The 16906-nt window shown below is 44.2% G+C and overlaps 1 protein-coding gene and 1 long non-coding RNA gene across 10 annotated transcripts in view; one reads left to right on the top strand and one right to left on the bottom strand.

The window, feature by feature from the left end:
* The window catches only part of LOC121393056, a 1743327-nt gene that overhangs the window by 402238 nt on the left and 1324183 nt on the right, over positions 1–16906 (bottom strand). The window lies entirely within an intron of this gene.
* Positions 12457–16154, top strand: LOC121401041. The gene is made up of 3 exons (XR_005966065.1): positions 12457–12539; positions 14760–15164; positions 16054–16154. It is a non-coding gene; the product is annotated as an uncharacterized LOC121401041 (long non-coding RNA).

Raw genomic sequence — 16906 nt, 5'->3', positions numbered from 1 at the left:
TTCCCCTTTAAGAGCAGAAAACAGAGTGATTCCGCGCGTTTGTGACAGTTGGTTCAGTCGTTGGTTGTCACTTTGGTGAGAGGTAGTGCATTTTCCCTCTTGAGAAGATTTTTCTACCATAACCTTATTTTTAGGTAAATAATTAGGGTGATGCCCTCCCAAACTTTGTGGGTGTTGTGCCCTTCTTGCTGATTTTTAGGTGATTTTGGAGATTATTCCTCCTAAAATTGGCTTGGAGGAGCTTTAATCTTTACTCGCTGGTTGGGAACAGGATTTGGGCACGTTAAATGATACAGGACTTGTCAGCAAATATTCATAGATAATCTACTGAAGGGAATAAATTTTGGGACGCCTGTTACGTCACCATAACGGCTGCTTAGTTGTGTTCCCAGTACTGACGGCTCCTTAGAATTTGCCGCCTCTGCCACTGGTTCTGCCCCAGCCTGCTTCTATGTAGCCAACATGTAGCTAAAAATACATGTTCCCTTTATACAAGTCTGGAACTAGGGGTGGGAAGAGAGGCACGTGCCATGGGGACTAGTAAGGGGGGTGATAGTAATGCGTGGGAGGGCATACACAGGTCCATAGAAGAGAGGTGACTTTACCGATTAGGGTATTTGACAGTTTGGTTTCTGTCGCGTTGGTTTGGCGTCTGCGTTGTGTATATTCTCTCCAAGACTTTTTTTTTTGCCAAATATCCCTTATATTGTGAAAAGGGGATAGTTGGTCCCTAGTCTGTAAATAGGGGTCGGAAGCAGAGGCCGAGCCATGGGGACAGTATACAGCTCTGAGTATTGCACTTGTGTTGCTGTTGGTGGCCTATTGGTTCTGTGTGGATCCATTTCATTCATTCAGCAGGTTCCACTCCGTGCTGCTCGGCTGTTGTTCGATGCGAAGCACACAAATTTATATAAGTACATGTAGTCCGTCCCGGTAGCGGCTATATCCTTACTTTGTCTATTAAACTCCATCCAATCCAACTAGATAATTGGCCTTTGGGTTCTATTAGTCGGCTCAGCGTCAATCGCAAGGTGGCCCCGGGTGTCTCTTGGCCTGAGCTCTACAACTTATTCGTTCTGTTTGCGTATCTTTAAAACTTGGGAAATAGTACCAAATCGTCGTTATATGCTGTTTTCCCCAATTGGATCGCAAGTGTTGAGAGCTGATTGGTGCCGATTGGTTTCCCCTGTGCTCCCAGGCAGGGCCATATCCTAAGAGTCTGAGTAGCCTGCCCAGGGCATAAGAGCCTGTACCACCCAATAAGGCAGGAGAGCCTGTAGGTTGTAGAAGGACTTTCAGAATGTACGGTTGGTGGTCTGAGGGTTGTGCAGGTCAAGTTGCAGTTTTATTGCCTCTTTTTTTTTTTATCAGTTTGTTAAATGCTTTTTCTGCTGCCTAGCCCACTCTGATGGGGTCACTCCTCCGTTTCCGAGCAAACCAGCACTTCCTGTTATGGTGGTCAGCGAGTCGCGGGAAATTCCCCCCAGTTTTTTTTGTTGCCAGATGCAAGGCAGTTGCGAGGTGCAGGAGGTAAAAATGTGGTGTTGTGGGGTGCGGTATCTACGCGGTAAGGTGGTGTGTGGGTGGTTCACCTGTCAAGTTAAACGCCTTCTAGTATGTTATACGAATGAGGAAAATCAAAAGACTTTATCAATCTTGCGCTATTTTCATTGGATTTTAAGTTTGTTATTTGACCGTTCGTCTTGTTGATGACTTTCCAGACTATCAAGGATGTGTGGGGGTAACTGACGCCATCTAACAAATGCTGTCAGAAAGGATTCGCGCTGACAAAGTGTATTGGTTATCGCTCACTTTTTATTACACTCTGCGTATGTGTCTATCCAGGGCCTCGTCCTATTTACATCATTCCCACGTACTCGGTATATGAATCGCGAATATCAAGTGGCGTGGTTGCTCTAGGAGGTAATTTGGAACCCTAGCAAGCCAGATGGGGAACTGCAAACCGGAGAGCGTCCTGAATGAGAAAAGTTAAACGACTCTAAACCAAAATAAATAATAGTAGAAAGACCCAATCATATCGATACTAAAAGTTAACTGTAAACGCGCGCTTGTTCACTTTTGAGTTGTAGAACGTTTAGGTAATGATGCAGAGAGGGGATAGTTCTGAGGACAATTGTGCCATTTTGGTTTCAGTTATTTATTTGTGGTTTTTGAAAGTTGTTCAGCAGCTTGGTGTTGGAGCAAGATTACCCTGAGCAACCGATTGCCACTTATTTTTGAATAGAGAACTGGAGAGTATGAGATAGGAGAGAGGGGCTGGAAGAAATAAGAAAGAGTAAGGGAGTTAAAAAGGCCTATAAGGAGATCATTTGTAGAAATTTACTGGAGCCATTTGATTTGTTAGATGGGACAGTAACCCGCTCATTGTGAAGAACGGTGGAAGACCTCAGAAAAAAAAGGAGTTAAATATAGAGAGGAAGAGGCGAATAAGAAGATTTAGATAATGAGAGGACCGGCAGGAGTTGAAGGAGAGTTGCGGTGGAGAAGGGTGTGGCCCTCTATAACATTAGCTGAAGAGATCTAAACTGACAGGTGTGGAACGAGCCCATTGTTAATGGGGACAGAGGTGTGGATAACGGGGGCAGGGTGCTATTGTGGCAGGAAACCCGGAAATTGGCATGAAACAGGGTAAACCAAGTGTGAGAGCAGAGGCAACGACCGATTGGTGCGCGATGGGGAGGCGGGAGCAATCGTTTAGGATGATATGAGATCAGGGTGTGGATAAAGCAGTAAAGTTAATGGAATGCTGCCCAGGAGGCCTCAAGTGCTTTATGACGGGGCCTGGAAGCAAGTGCACCTGAGACGTACCTTGATAATTCTATGTTTCTTTATTGTAAACTGGTGGGTAGGGTGATAGTTGTCTATTTTTTGCCCCACGCGGTATTCTAGCGTCATTGGTTCCTTGGTCATTACATGGTGTTAGAGATTCTTGATTAGTATTATTGTTGTGTGGCAGTGTATGTTGAAATGAATTTGTCGAAAAGGAGGAATCTCGATGAGTAAGATTGGTTATGAATCTGTAGTGAGTGACAGCCTATCTTATTTTAGTTTAAGGCATTGGAAACTTATCTCTTTTCAGATATGTGTGGTTCGTCGCGCGGCGTGAATGTTTTTGTCTGATTGAAATCGCTTTTTGTCGGTGTTTGCTTGTTATTTTTTATCTACTGGTGTCACGTGTTGTTTTTTTTATTCTTGCGTATTAAGGTACGTGCCTGTCTGCTTCACGTTAGAGGTCTCGATTATTGAGTTTGGGACTGAGTCTGCAAAGAACAGAAGGGAGGGAACGTCAATGCTTATCTGTCACATAAGTAGCAAGGGAGGGCAGAGCGAAAACAAGGAAAAGGTTCTGAGGTGCGAGTAAGTCAAAAAATAATTAGCATACCAATGCGTAGGAGTGCTCCACGTCATCCCAATGTACTGCACTTTGGCTCTAAGGGTAGACGGCGCAGGGATTGTTGGAGCGAGGCAAACTATGGGAGGAAGTTTGTCTTCCCCCAAGTAAAGACATAGAGCTTGAACCCGGATGTGCTGGTGCATGTTACTACCGGGAGTTGTCGGGAGGATGCCAGTGGACTTCAGGGACGATGGTAGGCACCAGAGTGCAACTGTGTCGGCTCGATTGCCATGGTTTCTAGGGGCCCTACTCTGTATTTAAGTGGGCGAGCTAAGTGAGCAGATGGCGCGAGCAGGTGTCATTGCTACCTGCGATATCCCTGGAAGAGATGTGGAGCAGCTGACCCACTGTGCCCGTGGAGGGGATGTGAGAAACTTAGGAGTCGGAGAAGGCAAGGAACGGCAGTTCAGGGGTCGAGACCCAGGAGCTTATGAGGCGAAATAATCGTCTTATAGATTTGAGAGCGGTGCTCGGGTGACAGGGTGTCAAGTCGAATAAGACAGTGGCAGTGGTGGCGACTGATGGCTTCTTGCTACCCTGGTATAGTGAAGGCCCTGAAGTAAGGTCCAAACCTGCAGCCCTCGCTGCTTCTAGTAGCTTCTACTTTCTGTGTTGTGAAGCCCTGGGCAGACAAGGAGCTGGAGGGCCCGAGATGGACATCATTGTCAGTGTGACACTGCTAAAGGGTTGCCACATGGAATTGGTGGTGTATAGACATGGGGAAATTGCGCGCGTGTGCAATCGCGGCATATGATTGTCATGAGCGGGGCTATTAATAGACAATAAAACGCTACTGTTTCATATCTTCAGTGTTGTTTATTTTATATTTTCTTCTGACCTGGCTGTTTCAAATAGGGGCCACAGAGTGAGCTCCCACGGTAAGCCCATAAACTGTTGTAGACTAGAAGGGATGTGTTAGTTAAGAGATTAATCAGATTGCGTTTGTCATTGTATTTTATTACTAGATACTTCGGCCTACTTTAAATGAGTATCTTGTCTCTGAGCCCTAACTATGATTCCAATTATCGTTCTTGCGATCATGAGACAACGCTGGTAGCTCACTTTGGTTGTTAGGGTGCGTCTAGGGTTGCAACCCGCTTAGCAACCAAGATAGCTAGTTAAGCATCTGCAAGAATCTGGAGAGCGTGTCTCTTGAATATTAGAAGTCGTATATATACTTAAAAGGTGCCGGCGAAATGAATGTACTTGTTCATGCCCTTTAAACGAGTTTTTGTTCTTTTTCTTCTAAGCCACTAATGATGATCATCACATCTCCGCCCTGTGTTTGCCCGAAGCAACGGGCATCTGTGCCAGCTATGACGGTGGTCGCAGCAGTGTCTGCGGATCGATGTTTGGCAGATTCAGTAGTGGTGTTTTCCCCGCCCCCTACCCCCCCCAGTTTTGTTGTGCGGGTCAGTTAGGTTGAATAATGGTGGGTGCGGTTACAGGGTCTGGGTTTCAAAAATGTTGCCCTCTGGCGCAGGTCTCTCGGGGCTTTATGCGAGGTCGGCGGACGGTACGTGGCGGCGTGGCCAGAGTGTATACCATGTTGTGTCTGCACGAGCTCGTACAGCAGGGAGCGCCTCCGTCATGCGTGCGGTCGCCCGGGGGTTCATGATTCACGCGCGGCGCGTTGCCACGGAGCGGGGCACGAGTCGAAGGCGGATGGTTAGACTGCTACCCCAGGGCGGGGCACTAATTAGAGAGGTGGTTCACGCTGTTAGTTAAGACTTTTTATATTTATAGAATGGCGTGTTCTAGAACACGGTTCTCAATTGCCTCAAATTTATTTATTTTTAATCATATTTTTTTTCTTATTAAGTTGAATGGGATCCAGGACGTTGGGGCTGGCTGCGATGGGCCAGAGTGCTAAATGGAATATTTGGAGATGAAGTCAGAAGGCGAATTGGGCCTGTGGGAAGGGAATTACTAAAGCTCAACTTTGTAGCTTTTTCTGGCAATCTTATAGTTGCACTTGGGTTAAGGTCAGTTCGATCAGTGGTGTTATACGTGCGGTGGTAGTAATCGTGCCACGAGGGCGAACAAATAAGAACTGACTAGTCACTTGGAATCCCACATCGACCGGTCACGCAGCAAAGCTCCAACTCACTCATTCAATCTTCTAGTATTTTAAGTTTCCCGCTGCTACTGCTGCTGTTTTTTGTTTTGTTTTTATTTGTGTCCAAAACTCACTATTGATTTTCAAACATTCTGACGTCACTATCGATCATCAATTTTTTAAAATTAGACCTGGCAACCCTGCCTAATGTCTATGAAGAGTAAAATAAGGGAGAGTACTGTACAAGGGGGGAGTACAGATGAGGGGAGAGTAATGTATGAGGGGAGAGTTCTGAATAAGGGGAGAGTACAGTACGAGGGGGGAGAGTACTGTGTATTAACAGTACTACCAGTTTTCCTGATTTCGATGGAGCAGTGCTGAATTTTACGCCCCAAAAGAGGTGGAGAAAACTGGAAAGTGGGTTGGGCCTTGGGTCAGTTTGTTGGGCATGATGGGGCAATTAGGGGGCATGGTCTAATTTCTCCTGCTTTCTAATCATGAAATGCTGTGGGGTCGTACCAGTGCCCCCTGGTGCTGATTCCACAAAACTGCAGGCACTTAGGCCTGGGCTCCATTTGTGTTCAATGAAAACTGGGTGAGATAGGAAACAACATCTGACCAATAATTCTGGATCGTTAACTATAAATGCACGAAGCATCAGGACCTGGAGGTGCATTAAAGGCACAATCTAATGGGATATATTATATATATATATATATATATATATATATATATATATATATTATATATATACAGTATATTCACAGGCAGACAAAGTACAAGCTCCTGACTCAGCCCCTGTGGAAATGAACAAGATAACGAGACATTAAATATTTACCATCCCACTCACATCCATTATGGAAACAACATGACTTTACAAGGTACATTACCTGCGCCACGAGCATCACCCAACAGAGACCGCCGGCTAATGTTTGTGTGGGTAAACACATGAGGGGCACATGGGTGTATCTGCTAATCCCATGGGTGCAGGTGCCTAAAGACTTGCCATTCTTTGCTCTTTATGGTGCAGAACACAGCACCCTAACTGGGCTCCCCAGCACCTTGAACCACTTGGAAATCTCAAGGTTGGGGTGATGCCAATGTTCTGTGCCCAAGCCATGCCCCACATGAGTACAGTATTGCCAAACACAGGGAACATTGTATTCATGTCAGGCTCTATTCTACAGCACCCCATACCCACTATTTGTCCTACTATCTGTAGGGTGTTTTTATATTGTTCCAAATATTTCTCAGCACTCTGATCTTGGCTCCCCCTCCACCAATAATAGCAAAGTACAACTCAGAGAAATCCACACGGAGAGCTTACTCTGTGCTTATTGTGTAATCATAACGGACCCTTCATCAGAGACCACCCTAATAATGTTGTATAAAGGCACAATAACAGCAGGAGAGATTATTTACCTGCATTGGGGGAAACAGCTCCTTTTTTTGTTTGGGTGCCTGCGGTAGGGTAAATAGATTGTAAGCTCAGAGGGGCAGGGACTGAATTGAATGAAATGGTACTGGTGCAAATAAAATATGGAAGAGGTTTATACAGGATGGAGTTAGTAACGGTATGGGATCCGTTATCTGGAAACCCATTATCCAGAAAGCTCCGAATTACGGAAAGGCCATCTCGCATAGACTCACATTTTATTTATCCAAATAATCCAAATGATTAAAAATGATTTCCTTTTTCTCAGTCAAAATAAATCATTAACTTGTACTTGATCCCAACTAAGATATTATTAATCCTTATAGGAAGCAAAACCAGCCTATTTGGGGTTCTTTAGTTTACATGATATTCTAGTAGACTTAAGGTATGAAGATCCAAATTACAGAAAGATCCATTATCCGGAAAATGCAAGGTCCTGAGCATTCTGGATAACAGGTCCCACACCTGTATGGCAGAAAAGTAGGTGGTGTTTTGCACCCTGCTCAGGGCTCCCAGAAGGAAAGAAAAGGTGGATTATTTTGCAGAGGCAGAAGGCAAGGACAAGCAAATAATAAGAAGTGATTTTCACTCTTGATGCCCTTAAGCTAATGTAGCATAAAGAGGAATCCCACAAATAAAAACTTGTTGCCCACGGACACTTAACCTAAGCGTCCTGTAAATTTATTGAAGTCATTGAAAACATTTGGTTCCATGGCTGCAATAACTGTTCGGACTGATTCCATTTTGAATTTTTGATTGGCGACCAAAGGATTCAATGGTTTGAGGTTGAGAACTGGCCTGAAGGTTCTGTCCTTCTGTATCTTTGGGGTTCTGGTACAGTCTCTATCACCCCGGAGTTTAGCCGGGTACTGACCGCTTGTTGGAGCAAATGTTCCTTGTGTGGAGCGGTGGAAGACGGAAGAAACCTTCTTTGTGGTAGATGAAGGGTGAATGGGATTCTGTATCCCTGCTGAATTATACTTATTGCCCAAGAATCTGATACATGAGTTTGCCATTCTCCTAGATATCTTTGTAGTCTGCCCCCTACCTGTTGTGGCCCGTGCTGCCACTGGGAGTCAGGCGGAGTTGGCTTTGGGATGTTTGGAAGGAATGTGCTTTTTGCCACCTGTGACCTCGGCAATAATTTGCTTCAAGTCTGGGCCGAACACAGAGTCTCCCGTGAATTTTAGCGACGGTAGTCTCAATTTGGAAGCTGTGTCCCCCGACAAATGGCGTAGCCATAGCGCATGATGTGCCACTACAATGTTTGCTGTTGTTTTAGCCGCAAACTTCACTACTTCCATAGCTGCATCCGCTACAAAGGCCAGTGTAGTGGTCAATCTATTTACCTCTGCTTGTAGTTGTTGTTGGGATGACGGTGGGTGCCGTGTAAGCTCCTGTGCCCAATGCTTAGCTGTGCGGGATAGTCCCACAGATGCTGCGGCTGGGCGTAGTATTGCTGCCGCCTGAACATATGATCTCTTTAGGGTGGATTCCATGCAGAGATCTAATGGGTCTCTAAATGCGTCTTCTTCTGCTGGTAGTGCGGTCTGTCTGGAGAGCCGGGCAACCTCTGAATCTACCTTGGGAGCTTTGTCCCATTTCTTTTGGTGATCATCGGGTACAGGATATGTTTTGAAAAATCTCTGAGTAAGAGCAATGCGTCTGTCTGGCTGAGCCCATTCGGCATCAATAGTTTGTGTAATAGCGTTGAAAATTGGGAATATCTGCTTTGGTTTTTTCTGTACCCACAGCACCATATTTGCTTTGGAGAGAGTAATTGTCTCATCCCTGATCTCTAGAGTTTGTAGCATTTCCCTGAGTAATCTCTTGGACATGTCCGGGTTTGCTGTAGATGTAGTGTCATCATCTGAGTCAGAACTAGATGAGAGCGCATGATCTGATAATTTGGATTTTAAGAAGGGGGGGTTTATCCTCATCTGAGGCAAGACCCTCCTCTGATTCAGAAGTTGAAGATTCAGGGGTCCAAGCTTTACGCGTCTTAGTATGTTTACCAGTCTGTGCCTGTGGGTTCTGGACTGTATTCAGGAGCCACTGTAAAAACTCTCCAAGCTGAGGTGGTGCTGGTGGATGTGTCTGAGCCTGATTTTGTTCCCAAGGCTGGAGATGTATCTACCCTAGTTTGTGATGTACTGGGTAAAGCTAATGGAGGGGTATTGGGAACGGAATTGGGTCCCTCTAAGGTTTGAGTTTGAACAGGTTGTGACAGTACAGGGGCTTCTTGTACCTCCTCTGCCCTACAGTCTGAGCAATAGGTCTTTTCCGACTTTCTCAGAGAATGTTTGCATGTTTTGCATGACTTTCTCAGAGAATGTTTGCATGTTTTGCATGACTTTCTCAGAGAATGTTTGCATGTTTTGCATGACTTTCTTAGAGAATGTTTGCATGTTTTGCATGACTTTCTCAGAGAATGTTTGCATGTTTTGCATGACTTTCTCAGAGAATGTTTGCATGACTTTCTCAGAGAATGTTTGCATGTTTTGCATGACTTTCTCAGAGAATGTTTGCATGACTTTCTCAGAGAATGTTTGCATGTTTTGCATGATTTTCTCAGAGAATGTTTGCATGATTTTCTCAGAGAATGTTTGCATGTTTTGCATTTGGATTTTTGCTTTCTTTGTAGAAAGTAATTCATCCCTTAGGTCCCTGAGGGAATCAGCCTTCTCCATTGCAGTAATGACTGACGTGTCTAATAGAGACTTGTGTAATTAGAGTGACTAGCAACCCATGCCTTCAGGACTGTGCGTTGCGGCTTTTAGTGGCGCCATGTTTTCCCCTCCGTGTTGTGTAACCAGACAGCTAAGTTACCTGCAGTGACTGTTTACAGGAGGCGAGCTGGGGTTTTTGTTTGGCAGACCAATCTGCATGTGTAAACGGCCCATTAGTTGACTGCTGTGCCCCTTCAGCCCTAAAGACAGTTGTGTCTGTCCTCCATTCTGTTTGTATCAACTTTGTGTGGGAGGAATCGCACCTTGTCCTGGAATTTCCAAGCCCGTGTCATAATCGATTCCTCCCAGTGCACCACATGTGATTGGCTTGCTTATCCCAACTTCCCAGCGCGGACCTTGGCTCACTCAGTTCATGGGGGAATTTTTATTATTATATGCGCAACAAGTTTCCTTTAGTTGCTACTTACTGATGCGCTCCCTTTAAGCAATGCTCTTCAACCTGCGGCGCAGCAGCTGTTGTCGAGTTCCAGCTCCCGGTGTTTTCAGCAGGCTGTCTGTCATGTGATGCTGCCGGGAATTGTAGTTTAGGAAGTAACTACAGTAGCGTCTCAGGTGGGAGAGCAGTTGCTGTAGAACACAGGCAAAGTATTTAACACTCACACAAAAGTTTACAAAGTGGCAAAGACGTGACTGGAATTACAAATCACTGGCTATAGAGATAATGTTGGCTTGTTGACTTTTAAAGGCCTGGCACTGAGTTACACACATGAGTGGTGGCAGCTCTGGGGCACAGAATTCTGCTTAAATGTCTACCCTGCCCACTTAGATTGCAAGCTCTCTGGGGCAGAGACCTCCTTCCTCTTGTCTCTCCACACTCTTTTTGTGTTTATTCATTCTCTATTGTATTGTTGCCAGTGGAATGTATTGGTTTAATATATATTCAAACCTCCACCCAACAAGACAGTCTCCTTCAGGGGATTATTAGGAAATGTGCCTAATGGCTCTTTAAGTGACGAGCTGGTGCTGTGGCCACTTCATAACTTGCCACTAGGGACCTTTGTTGTCTGATATTTAACAAGCCAATTCACATGATGTTTTAATTATGGGGCTGTGACATGTTTTGGCATCTGTCAACATATTGTTTTAGAATCCTGGCCCAGTTTGGCAGCTGATTAGTGCTCATATGCTGCCCAGCGGTCAGTCCTTATCTGCTGCCTGACAAGCTTTACATATGGGATAGACAGACCCAACTGTGTAATTAGGCACAACCCCGTCCACCTATGTGGCACACATTTTTATTTATTAGCCGCCATAAGCAGGGTCGCCATCAGGGGGGGGCAGGGGTACGAGTGGCCCGGGGGGGCAGTGCTGCACTTTCAAAAGAGCCGGGCCCCTCTTGACAGCGCCAAAGCTTGCGGCCATTTCCAAAATCCCGAACAGCTGAAGTCCCTGAATCAGTGAAAAGACCCAAAGTCATGAAAGGAGGCGAAGTCCTGAAGCCACGAGTTCAATTCTACTGAATGCCAATTTGTGCTTTTTTTAATCCCCTGGCCACCAATGTATTATTTTAATACTCTATAGGCCCCTGCCACCGATGTTTTTTTTTTCAAAAATATTCTTTGGGGCCCCAATTTTTTTTTAACTTGTAAGGGGAGCCCTGGTGCCAATGGTGTTTTTATGTTATCCGGGGGCCCTGTGATTTCTAATGGGAGCCCTGCCTAGGAGAACAAATATGCTTTCTCCCCAAATCTCACCCTAACTACCCAAGAGTGTCAAGCTCTACAGTTTTGGAACCTCAGATAAGAACCCAACACAACCTTGCCACACACACACCATCGGAAACCACAACGAGTCTCTGAGCAACGTTTGCATGGATAGAAGACTAAAAGCTCGTTAGAATCTCTCGTCATAATAATTACTTCCATGTTATTGCGTGTGATTATTGAATGGGAGTCCATAGAGCAGACTGACGAGGATTCACTTCAATCAGCAAAGACACGTTTTCTCCTCCACAATAAATGGGTTTGTTTGTCAACTATAACACACTGGGTACGAGGGACTATAATTTATCCGCCTTTTATTAACCAATCAGACAGTTGTTCATGTCTATGAGCTTCTTTCTTTCTAAATGACTTTTAACACCGGTGCTGGACGGCGCCGGCTTCACTGAACCTCAGAAAAGCTTCCAAGTTATTTTTGGGCCAAAACCCTCCGCCTTTAGTATCGTGACACTATAGAGAAAAGTGATTGTAGAAGAGGATGGGGTTAGAATAAAGGGCACACAAGCAATAAGTATATTTGTAGGGACCCCGATACACACGGAGCACAAACCTCCTGGGTCATTGGGAGTGGGAGAAAGGGTGCAGCTGTGGGTGACTCTTCAGCCCGCTCCCCTCTATAGGAGACAATGCAGAACATTCTATTGATTGATGAAGGGATGAGCTGGAACATTTCCAGATAAACAAGGAGAAATTTCACAGCCCGACAGAACAACAAATGGACTCGGCTGACAGCGGGGGACATGATATGATTTATTAGGCTTTTATTTACTCATCAGACTCTTGATGTCTTGAGTTTTTCTGCCAGTTTCCTAATCTGTTACCCCAATGGAGCATCCAAGTGTTGGAGAGCTGATTGGTGCCATTTTCCCTGTGCTCCCAGGCAGAGCAGTCCTAAGAGTACCCCAGGGTAGAGCCCTGCAGGGTGTTGGGTACCCCCCAAAAAAGCAGCGAACCTGTAGGTTGTAGGAAGGACTTTCAGATGCAGGTTGGGGGTCTGAGGGTTTGCTGGTCAAGTTGTGGATCTTGAAAAGTTTTATCCCTTTAAAAATTTTTAAAAATGTTTTTTTTCTGCCTAGCCCACTAATGATGACATCACTTCCTGCTTTATGGTGGTCAGCGTGTCGCGGATCAGTTTGCAGATCAGGCAGTTGCGGGTCAGGTAGGTAAAAATGTGGGTGTGGGTGCGGGTACTCTACCGTAAGGTGGGGCCTTCATATTAAAGTGGTGGTTCACCTTCAAGTTGACGTTAAGTATGTTATAGAACAAACAATTCTAAGCAACTTTTCAATTGGTCTTCATTATTTATTTATTTTTATTTGCCTTCTTCTTCTGATGCTTTCCAGATATCAGATATTTAGACCCCATCTAAAAACAAATGCTCAGTATGGCTACAAATTTATTGTTATTGCTAATTTTTATTACTCCTCTTTCTATCCAGGCCTCTCCTATTCATATTCTGGTCTCTTAATCAAATCAATATGTGGTTGCTAGGGTAATTTGAACCCTAGCAACCAGATTGTGGAAAGCGCAAACTGGAGAGCTGCTGAATAAAAAGCTAAATGACTCTAAAATCACAAATGATAAAAAGTGAAAACCAATATATCAGACTAAAAGTTAACTTGAAGGGGTTGTTCACCTTTGAGTTAACTGATAGTATGACGTAGAGAGTGATTTTCTGAGACAGTTTGCCATTGGTTTTGTTTGTGGTTTTTAAATTGTTCAGCAGCTTTTTTTCAGCAGCTCTCCAGTTTGCAGTTTCCAAAATATGGTTGCTAGGGTCCAAATCCCCCTAGCAACCATTGGCTTATTTGAAGAAGAGACTGGGATATGAATAGGGGAGGGGCTGAATAGAAAGAGGAGTAATAAAAAAGAGCAATAATAGATCATTTGTAGCTTTACGGAACATTTGTTTTTAGATGGGGTCAGTGACCCCCATTTGAAAACTGGCAAGAATCCGAAAAAAAGGTAAATATTAATAATAATAATAAAAAAAACCAATAAAAAGTAAATAATGAAGACCAACTGAAAAGTTGCGTAGAATTGGCCATTCTATAACATACTAAAAGTTATGTCCAATTTGTGCCCCCCTAGAACTGCTGCTGCCAAAATGGCCCTGTAATGTGTATGTTAGATAAGTGCAAGGAGATTCTCATGGCTAATACCTTGTAAGTATCATTAAGCTTTAAATGATTGATAGAATTTTATGATACTGTGACTTTTAATTTCTACTTGTTTTAATTGTAATTTACCGTAAAATCGTTTCATGAGTTTATGAATGAAGGCGATTATTTGTACTAATTGATGGAACCACCCACGGACTCGATAAATAGCTGTCGTGTACCGTTAGTTAGGGAGAGTGTGGAAGAGATCACTCCAGGAATTTTTAATCTGACTGTAGGGACTGAGTATATTGCTCGTATTGTTTGTAGAAATGGGCCTGTAAAACCCATTACGTCCAAGGTCTTAAACATGAACCCCCACCCTAAGTGATCAAAAGCCTTTTCAGCATCTAAACTTAGAATTAGGGTGGGGGTTTGTGTCCTGTTAGCTACTTCTATTAAGTCAATGACCCTCCGTACGTTATCTCCAGCCCTTCTTCCCTTAATGAAGCCTACCTGGTCACGTCTATAAGAGATGGGAGAACACTGTTCAATCTAGAGGCCAATAGTTTTGTAAAAATGTTTAAGTCCGAATTTAACAACACTATTGGCCTGTAGTTTTGGCACTTGGTATGATCTTTCCCTTCTTTGGGTATAACCGTTATGTTGAGGCCAAAGGCTTTGATGGGGGTGATGTTATCCATAAGCGAAGTATATAGCTTGGTCTTATATCGGAGGAGGTTGTCCTTAAAAACCTTAAAGTATTGATAAGTAAACCCATCTGGTCCTGGAGATTTATTTGTAGGCATTGGTTTTATGATCTCTGCTATTTCATCATCTGATATTGGCGCATTTAGGTTATCGAAATCTGTAGTGCTAAGTTTTGGGAGATGTGCTTGTAGTAAAAATTCCTCTAATTTGCCTTTTTAGTTTTGGCTGAGGAATATTATAGAATTGTTTATAATAAAGTACAAATTCTTCTGCTATTTCTTGTGGTGAAGTAATTGTTTTATTTCGCATGTGGAGTGTCCTTTGGGCTCTAAGTCTCCTAGCAAGCATTGTGTGGCTCTTGTTTGCATGTTCAGACCACCTTTGTTTACACCAGTTCAGCATTTTTTCTGCCTCCAGTATTGTTAGGTCTTTTAGTGAATTTCTACGTTTCACTACCTTGGCTAAGAGCCCTCGCGTTGGTCTGGCCTGTAGTCATCTTTCTGCTTCTAGCAGCTTCTGTTTGGTTTTTTGGATTTGGTAATTTCTGTTTCTCTTCAATTTTAAAATAGAAAACACCACGAGGAAAAAACGCCAACAACTGGAAGTACCGAGAGGCTCCGGTGAAGGATCCAAAGAAAACCCGACATCTATCAGCGCAACTCCCGTGTGCTAAAAATAAAAGATTGTCTCCCACAAACCGGCATTACAGCAATGGATTCCCCTTGGCAACAGGCAGCGACATGTACAACCGGCAACAAGAGACGATCACTACTACCAATCAGGACTGCGCGTATAATTCATTAAGGGCCGACTGCATGTGAGAGTCGCTAAGTGCAATTACCCGCAGACGATTCTTCAATTCCTGACGGTACTTCACTCTCCTCAGTTTAAAGCAACAGGTACAGTGAGCGCTGGGGACAGACGGAAGACGAGCCCTGCTCCCATATAAAAGGCAAACACATGGGCATCTAAGTGTGAGTAGATCTGATGTGCAATATTAACCGCTGTATAAAGGTGTAATACACTATCAGCCTTTTCTTCTTATAGCAATTTGTACATCCGCTTATTTGCTCAGCGCTCCTCCTTTTGATCTCTGACTGACACGTGGACCCTCCCTCTTGACTCTGGTGCTGCTCATTGTTATTAGATTTGGATTTAGCGCCTTTTTTTAACCCATTGTAATTTTATCATTAAGATCAGGCTGCCTATGTTGTAGTGCCAGGGGCAGTGCCGGACTGGGCCGGCGGGACACCGGGAAAAAACCCATTGGGCCCCACAACTTTTTCCTGCAGTGACTGCCCGACGAAGGGCAAAAACAGTTGCGCACCTTCTTCCTGTATTGCCCGCAGCGCAGTGTGCCGGCTCAGAAAGGGAGGACGGAGGGGGGCCCTCAGACAGCAGCCCCGGGCCCCCCAGTCCGACCCTGGCCAGGGGTGCAATGCCACTCAATCACAGCCGCTCCTCCATTAGGGCTTACGAGGCTCCTTTGTTGGGATAACAGGAGGGTGAGGGAACTTTTTAAAAGATTAGTCTATCTGCCCTGATCTTTTTTAAAGGACAGAATATTCAAATTGGTAAAAAAACAATATACCAGTCTCCTAATCTGTTACCCCAATGGAGCATCCAAGTGTTGGAGAGCTGATTGGTGCCATTTTCCCTGTGCTCCCAGGCAGGGCAGTCCTAAGAGTCTGAGTACCCCAGGGTAGAGCCCTGCAGGGTGTTGGGTACCCCCCAAAAAAAGCAGCGAACCTGTAGGTTGTAGGAAGGATTTTCAGATGCAGGTTAGGGGTCTGAGGGTTTGCAGGTCAAGTTGTGGATCTTGAAAAGTTTTATTCCTTTAAAAATGTTTTTTTTTCTGCCTAGCCCACTTCTGATGACGTCACTTCCTGTTTCCAGCAACGGCACTTCCTGCTTTATGGTGGTCAGCTTGTCGCGGATCAGTTTGCAGATCAGGCAGTTGCGGGTCAGGTAGGTAAAAATGTGGGTGTGGGTGCGGGTACTCTACCGTAAGGTGGGGCCTTCATATTAAAGTGGTGATTCACCTTCAAGTTAACGTTTAGTATGTTATAAAACTAACAAATCTAAGCAACTTTTCAATTGGTCTTCATTATTTCTTCTTCTTCTGATGCTTTCCAGATATCAAATGGGGGGTCACTGACCCCACGTAAAAAAAAATGCTCAGTAAGGCTACAAATGTATTGTTATTGCTACTTTTTATTACTCCTCTTTCTATCCAGGCCTCTCCTATTCATATTCCAGTCTCTTAAATCAAATGCATGGTTGCTAGGGTAATTTGGAACCTAGCAACCAGATTGTGTAAACTGCAAACTGGAGAGCTGCTGAATAAAAGCTAAATGACTCTAAAACCACAAATAATAAAAAGTGAAAACCAATATATCATACTAAAAGTTAACTTAAAGGGGTTGTTCACCTTTGAGTTAACTGTTAGTAGGATGTTGAGAGGGATATTCTGTGACAATTTGCCATTGGTTTTCATTTATGGTTTTTGAGTTATTTAGCGTTTTATTCAGCAGCTCTCCAGTTTGCAGTTTACAATATCGGGTTGCTCGGCTCCAAATTACCCTAGCAACCATTCATTTATTTGAATAAGAGACTGGAATATGAATAGGAGAGACCTCAATACGAAGAGGAGTAATACAAAAAGAGCAATAATAGATTATTTGTAGCTTTACTGAGCACTTGTTTTTAGATGGGG

This window comes from Xenopus laevis, chromosome 3L (genome assembly GCF_017654675.1).
Source record: "Xenopus laevis strain J_2021 chromosome 3L, Xenopus_laevis_v10.1, whole genome shotgun sequence".
Lineage (NCBI taxonomy): Eukaryota > Metazoa > Chordata > Amphibia > Anura > Pipidae > Xenopus > Xenopus laevis.
Note: the sequence above shows the minus strand (reverse complement) of the source record. Positions and strands in the feature narration are given on the sequence as shown.